At 40.6% G+C, this 8,115-nt stretch overlaps 1 non-coding gene across 1 annotated transcript; it reads right to left on the bottom strand.

Annotated features, from left to right (window-relative positions):
• Nucleotides 1-3,797: 3,797 nt before the first annotated feature.
• On the bottom strand, nt 3,798-3,869 carry TRNAE-UUC (transfer RNA glutamic acid (anticodon UUC)). Its single transcript has one exon. It is a non-coding gene; the product is annotated as a tRNA-Glu (tRNA).
• Between the last annotated feature and the right edge of the window lie 4,246 nt (nt 3,870-8,115).

Raw genomic sequence — 8,115 nt, 5'->3', positions numbered from 1 at the left:
GTCAATGAATCATAGGATGGCTACAAAGCAGTAACATTTTGACATAGTGCAGTACGCAATCTTTCAAGGTATGACATTTCTTTGCTCTGAAGCAAATCGAAGCAAGTCGGCCGTCGCAATCAGCTGATGTCGCCGCTACGCGAGGCATGGTCGTGCGCAATAGCGTCGTGCCCCGCGCTCGATTTGTCATCAAGCGATAGAGCTACTAAGTGGAATACAGCTAGATGCAGGGATTAATGACGTATCACTCTAATTCCCTGTGGTGGCCGCCTCAATCGCAAGAGAGCCCCGGGAAACAACCTTCAACTGCTCAAGCTTGTGCGTGGGTGTAAAAATACTTGTTTTCATCCGCGGCGGGGCAGCAATCTATAGTTGAAAGACATGCGAAAAGCATGTGACGTATATACAATCCCAAAATATATGCACACAACAATAGATACGATCGCATATCGTACACAAATATGCCAACACATAGCGTGTAAAAAGCAAATTTATATACATACCTTAAACTCACGTAGTAGCTTCAGTGCGAATAGCTCAGCAAGTTAACGCACTCAGTTCACGTACGCGAGCACAACTGAGTGGCGCAGGTTCGAGTCTCGCCAAGTTTAGTTTTTTTTTGTTTTTTTTTCAACGTTTTTATTGTACTGCTATCTTTTCTAATGCCTTAGGTTCTAAAAAAATAAAAGCAATATTGCGTTCAAGTACGTATGTGGGACTGTTTTTTGCGCAACAGTTATTAGTATTTTTATTTTCATTATTATTTTTTTATTTATTTCTTAATATACCAAAATTAAGGACTAAGGGGAACAATGGGTCTGCTTGATTGTGAAGGGACTCGAGAAGTGAGAAAACTCAAACCAAAAAATTTATTTGAGAAAAAACTGAGGATTTCACAGCCGGACCAGTTTCTTCAAGGGTTGGCCCTAGGTATGCGCGAGACTTGCTATATGACTCATCTCAAGCTGTGGCAGTTGAGGGAAGGCAATATCACCGAGAAGCAGTTCCAAAATATATTTTCGTTGATGTTTTTTGATTCCTCCAAAATAAGGGCTGCACAATTGTGATCGAGCCAAACCAAGAATTTTGGGCACGAAGTCATGAGACAGAAAATGAATAATGTTGATTTTTTGAAAAATTGCCCTTAATAAAAGGAAGAGTTATGGAGTGCTACGTAGCTTAACTCGCAGTAGGAATTTTATATATACATATAGATAGTTTAAAATGGACAATGTTGCACACACAGACATTGGTTAAATTTCTTTGCAGCACAGTTGAAGCATCTATGTAGAACTGAACCATCAAGAGAAGCTCATGCGCCCTCACTTTATTGCGCTTAACATAGCTTGTATGCGTCCATGCAGCCATGATATGATATATTTTAAAGCAATTGTTTAACCTATAATCTTCTTATTCATTAAAGCTGGCCCATAAGTTGTGTCTTATGTAGCACTACAATTGAAGCGTAATCTGCATGGTGGTCTGAAACAATGCTTTTGAAAATCTCAAAACGACCCAGCTCTATACACGACCATCCGTGCATCAGTGATAAGCACCATTATGTGTTTGTACATATCAGTTGTACTCTCATACCTAATTATTTTTCTTACCACTCCCTCTGCCCCTACCTCGTTTCTGTCGTGAAGCTGTGGCAAGTTGTGTATAGCTGTATTTATATTGTAGGAGCACATACTATCAATAAAAGAAATTATTTTTAGGCTACATGCAATTAGTTTTCATATATTTTCATTTCTTTTGTCGGTGCTCAGGAGAGCTAAGCTTATGGTCGATATTTTAAAATGACATTTCTCTTTGCCAGTGTTAATGAGAACAGTTTCATTAATATTGACAAGTTCATTCACATTGAATTTAGTTCTCATTATTATTGTTTCTACCAAAAAACGAGCCCTTGAAGTTATGCTTTTTTTGCTTGATTTGTTTTCGTGTGACAGCATGCAAGTAAAATGACAGTTATTGTCATTCCTTGTGAATGTCACATTTTCCGTGTGACAGACTTTCGCACCTGGTCATCTGCAGAAGTTGTATTCATTCTGGAAAAGGGCGAACAGCGGTGACTGACAACACAGACTAGCCTGCGTTATTCTTTTGTACTATATATGTCACTGTGCATTCATTTATAACTTTATAGAGCTCAGATTTCCTGCTTAAAATGTGACAACAACTGTAGAGTTTCCACATTTTTGCAACAATCCACATACCTTTCATACACTACTGCACATTTTCGTAAGCACCTTACAAAATCTGTATATTTTCGTAAGACCTTACATTCTGCATTTTCCTTATGAAAGCTTCTGTACACTCCATACACTTTCCTTATCCTTCCATATCGTCCATCATGAACTCTCCGTATGCTCCATAAATTTCCTTATCTTTCCTTATCCTTCCATATACTCCATAAAAAGCTTTCCATATATGCCATACATTTTCCTTATCTTTCCGTATACTCCATAAAAAGCATTCCATATACGCCATACAATTTCCTTATCCTTTCTTATACTCCATAAGAAGCTTTCCGTAAATGCCATACAACTTCCGTATATTTCCATAAAACTCCATATTTTTTCCGTATGTAGCATAAGGAAATGTTACGGAGTCCATATATTTTCCGTAAGATTTCATACGGAACGTTTCAGTAGGAAACAGAGCTGGCGTTGGCAACTGCGCCGTTGGTTTTGAGCGATAAATCATTATCTTATGCGAGACTGAAAAAAATTGAGAACGATGAGAATAAAATAAATCATAAAAAACTATGGAGCAGAGTTGGGGCGCAACCAGGGCTGTTGGGGTTTGAGAGGGGATCGAACACAAGTCGATTGCGTAGCAAGCAGATGTTCTACGACACGGCCACGGCTCTGCTTGTACGTCTTCTGCTGTACTTCCTTCGCTTGGAAAGCACCTCCTCTGCTTCAAAATGCAGTGAAGTTGCTTTCATGTTTCCCAAACTCACGCGTGCTGTATATATGGTTCACAATGCAACAAGAAATACTACAATAATAATGTGAGGTCAAGCGTCCATTGCCAGCGGACATAAGATTACCTGATTATAATAATGGCTCCGTGGGTGACATACGGTACCCCACTACAAAATACACGCTATGGAGCCTATTCCCATAATATTATCATATGTCAAGTTTACTGTCCCGAAACCACCATACGATTATGAGAGACGCCGTATCGGAGGGCTTCAGAAATTTCGATCACTTGGGGTGCTTTAACGTGCACCCAAATCTGACCGCATGAGCCTATAACATTATCGCCTCCATCGAAAATGGAGCCGCCACTGTCAGGATTAGATGCAGATACCTGCGGGTCAACAGCCGAGTACCTATAGCCACTAGACCACCGCGGCGGGGTGACCTATAACCTTAAGGCCACGTAGGGTGCATAGGAAATTCGAACTGGTTTAAGCACTATGTGTTTGAAGTACTCACTGTAGTTACAACTAAGATGTCGAGATCGCGATCAACTTTTATAGGGTCCGCTAATTTTTCAATCTAGTAATCTTACGCCACTCTCGTGAGCGCCTTCCTACTACTTGCGTTTGAAAACCGATGAACGGGCCTGGTGTTACACGTGAATTTTCACGTTAAAAAGTGCAAAGAAGGTGACAATGGGTGGGGAATTTCTATTTATTCATACGGTCATTACTTGAAGCACCAATGCGATCTCCGGGTCGTACTGATGTTGTAATTTTAAAATGCACTACAGCGTTGTCAAGTAAAATGAAAACAAGAAACCGTAATCAACTTGCTGGAATAATTCGACTAAGGAAAGCTTGCGTTGGCCGGGAATCGAACCCGGGTCAGCTGCTTGAAAGGCAGTTATGCTAACCACTATACCACCGACGCCACTTTTTTTCCACGGTATTTATTAAAGTACTTGGGCAATAAAGACAAAATCAAGCGAACAAAAGTACAATCAAGTCACGAAAGGAAGCGTTCAAGCGTTACTCATAAACACTAAATGGCTAACACAGCGCGACTTCCTCACATGGAGAGTTTTTCACATCGCGTTATACAAACAAAAAAACGGGTGAGGTCAAACAGTTTTCTAAGACGGAGTACCAGTCCGGTCTAAAGTCTAGCTCGTCGTAAATGTTTTTTAGGTGGATAGCCATTTGAATGAAGTGTGTGCTTGAAAAGGTGGTGGGCTCTGCATTGCGGTCTTGCATTCGTGTCTTCCACAAGCTGTGCAAACCCATGAGGAAAAACATATCGTATGGTACTTCATCAAGCGTTGCTGGTAGAAAATAACGTATTGTGTGAGAATTAATGACGAAACGCTTTCTCAGTGCTCGCTGAAGGACATCCCAAAATAGTATGGCATCTTTGCAGCTAACAAAGCAATGTTCAATCGTTTCCGGCACATCACATAGACGGCAGTCAACAGACGGAATGAAAATACCTTTTCTTTCTAACCATGTGTTTACCGCCAATGTTTCAGAGTGGAGTTTATAGAAGAATGTTTTTAAATTCGTTGGAATGTACATTTTGCGCACTCGCTTCAACACATCGTGACCTGGAAGATTGGAGTACAGTGAACGGTACAAAGGAGGTGGGAAGAGTGTACTCAGTAGGTCTTTATACAGCACCTTGCGCGATACTGTGTACAGGTTTTCTACAGAAAAGCGAGCTTTAAGGAACTGAACTGCGAGGTAAACTTTCTGCATGAATCCCCACAAGCATGGGCGTTCGGAGAAGTTGGATGAAACAATTAAATCTGGTAAGGAATCAACAAGTGTAACCTGCAAGAAGGAATGGATTACAGGATGGGAATTGTCTTGAAAGAAGACGAATCGGGACACTATTTGCCATAGATAAAGGTGTTTTAGTCCTAATCCACCCTCACTAACTGGCTTGAATATATTATCACGACGCATGGGCTCAAAAGTCGAAGACCATATGAAAGTAGCGAAAATCCGATGAAAGCGTTGTATATAGAATTTTGCGCAATGAATAAGTTGCAATACATAGTAAAGCTTTGTCGCTAAGAAAGTATTGCAAGCTTCAGCTCTCCCAAATATCGAAAGTCGATAGGAAAGAAATGTCTGGGCCTGTCATTCAAGCATAGGGACGCGTTCCTTCCAGTAATGCGCACTGAATCTATATGCATGTAATGGTACACCGAGGTATGTTGGAGGAGTTCTTGTCCAATTAATCCCTGCAAAGTGGTTCGGTGTGCTACCCCACATGCCAAACCACAGTCCTAAAGTTTTAGAGGCATTTAAATGAGCTCCTGATACTACGCCAAACTTTTCAATAGTATATACCACGTTTTCGACACTTGGTTTATCTGTGCAAAAGAATGCGACATCGTCTGCATAAACCAATACTTTAACCTCACTGCCTAATATTCTAAAGCCACGAATGAAACTAGACTGTATTATGCTTAAGCACAGTGGTTCTAGATAAAGTGCAAATAAAAGAGGTGACATCGGGCATCCCTGTTTTACAGAAGAGCGAATAAAAACTGGCTTGGAGAGTTGACCATTAACTATCAGACGAGTTGAGCATTCATTATAGCATAATTTAACGTCTTTAAGAACAACTTAGCCAACATTAGCTCGTTCGAGAAGAAAAAAAAGGAAGGAATGACGAACACGATCAAAAGCTTTTGCAAGGTCTACCTGTAGCATTGCAAGATGTTTTTGAGAACCATGACAGTATTGAAGCACTGTTCGAGCGACATGTATATTGGTTTGTATGGATCGACCTCTGATCCCACATGTCTGATGAGACCCAATGAGGATCGACATAGCAAATTGCAAGCTATTTGCTAATACTTTTGCGAAAATTTTGTAGTCCACGTTTGACAGCGATATTGGTCTGTAGCCCTCGACGAAGCGAAGTTTTTCCCTGTCAGTTGTTTTCGGTATTAACACAGTGTGACTTTTGCAAAAAGATTGTGGGAGTGTATCTATGTCATAACTCATCTGAAAAATATTCAGCAATATAGGAGCAAGTGTTTTCTTGAAAGCTTTGTAAAATTCGCCTGAGATGCCATCAGGCCCTGGTGTTTTCAATAAAGGCAAGTTTTCGATTGCTTACTCTATTTCCTGTATAGTAATGGGCCCATTAATGACTGCACGATCACTGTCCTTCAAGGGGTTCACAAGAGAAACAAAACTAGCCTTGAGGTGAGCGTCAAGATCATCAGGGGGACAGCTAAATAAGCTGTTATAGTACGTTTCGAACGCCAGAGTAATGTCTCCGTTATCTTTTATGAGCACATCGTTAAAGTACAAGTCTGGAATAACTTTAGAAATCGCATGGCGTTGCTCATCAAGTAAAGCTTGGCGCGTCGGTTGCTCAGAATTTAAAGTGCGCTGGTTCCAAAATCTAATACGTGGCCCTTGGGAGCGAACAGCATCATATCTCTGTAGTTCGCACTTAATATTCTCAATGTCTTTGATGTACTTTCCCGGCATTTCGCATTCCATCTCACAAAGATTGGAAAGACTTTTAACAAGTATCTTTTCATCATTATTTCTATAAAAAGACTTAACAGCCCCACTTTCTAAAGCTATAGCACGAAATTCTTGTTTAAAAGCTCCTAAGCAGCGAAGATATGAAAACCAATCGAAAAAAATTGCCTCAATGCCATCTGGACGCGATTCATGAATTCCTGATTACAGAGGAGCTTCGCATTCATTTTCAAAAGGGCCCACTGGGGACGGAATTGTTTGTGACGATTTTCACCAATTTTCGCTATGACAATAGAGTGGTCTGAGAATGATACAGCTTCGGTGCTGCAGGAAAGTTTACGAGATAGGAGTGATGAGGACACGTTAATCCGGTCAAGGCGAGCATGAGAACTGCCTTGTACATGCTGTTGCCCGATTCGAGACCCCGATGTCAATTAGTCCTGCATTATCTACAATGCCAAATAAAAGCTCACCACTCCTGTCTATCTTTCCAGACGAATTATAACGATCAATAACTTCACATACGCAGTGGAAATCTCCCATAAGTACCGTGCATCTGTCGACGTCAATTAAATTACGCACTTTTTCAAATAACTCAAGTCGTTTCGGAACATTATTCAACGCATGTAGATTGCACTCCATGGCAATCATTGCAACAAAATATCACAGCATATATACCTGCCCTCTTCATCAACACTAGTGCAGAATGCTGAACAGGGTAGGCTTTTTCTCAGAAACAATCAACAGCCCGCAGATAAACCTTTAGCATGTGAGACACACACATTAAACTGAGACAGAAAAGGCCGCAGGGCCTTCTCGGTCTCTTCCTCGCTCTACCACCGACGCCACATATGCCACTAGTGCTTTTGTAGCTATATTTGTATGCAACTACGCAGAAAAAACGAGCAGGCCAGTCTAGAGGGAGCGAGCCATTGACCGAGCAGGAACCGGCTGGGCTAACGCAGGCGTCCGAACGGCGGGCTTTTCAGAAGCGCCTTTCTCAATTCACTTTGTGGTAGTGCAGGACGGTTTCAATAGCATTGCATTTGGAGAGCAATTCTTTTATTAGTTCATTGACTGCAATACTAGGACGTCTTCTATTTTGTTTTGCTCTTTCTCTGAATGTCACTGTTTACACTCATCAGCTTTCCAAACCTTCACTTTTACCATAGGCACTTTTATTTTTTCGTTTCAATTTACAACGTTTGCTGTTATTTTGAAAGTACTTTACTAACACCTAAAGCTTTATATATGTACATTAAGAACTGAATGAAAGGATGAACTAATAAATGAGTGAATACACGCAAATACTGCTAATATTGTAGCCCTAATATTATTAAGTTAGCTAGACGCTAACTTACTTGAATCATTTTTGTGACGGAAAATAATGGAGAGTATTAGTGGTTTGATTACTCACTGAAACAATAGTTACTGTATGTTAATGCCAAACAACCGAGTTTGAATTTCTTTTTCAGCATGTTATGTCCCCGAGCAGCATCTGATCTTTTATTGTTGTTACTGCTTTACTTTAGGAAAACAGAACCAATAGCCTACCCAGCGCTTTTCCCTCGGTTAGATGGATTCCCGGTGTCACATATTTCTTTATTGTGCATGTCGCACTTTTTATCAGGTCGTTCTTAGTCCAGTACAAAAATATTGTCATAGCAAGA

This window comes from Rhipicephalus microplus, chromosome 8 (assembly GCF_043290135.1).
Source record: "Rhipicephalus microplus isolate Deutch F79 chromosome 8, USDA_Rmic, whole genome shotgun sequence".
In the NCBI taxonomy this organism is placed as follows: domain Eukaryota; kingdom Metazoa; phylum Arthropoda; class Arachnida; order Ixodida; family Ixodidae; genus Rhipicephalus; species Rhipicephalus microplus.
The sequence above is the reverse complement of the archived record's forward strand: the minus strand, read 5'-3'. Positions and strand labels throughout refer to the sequence as shown.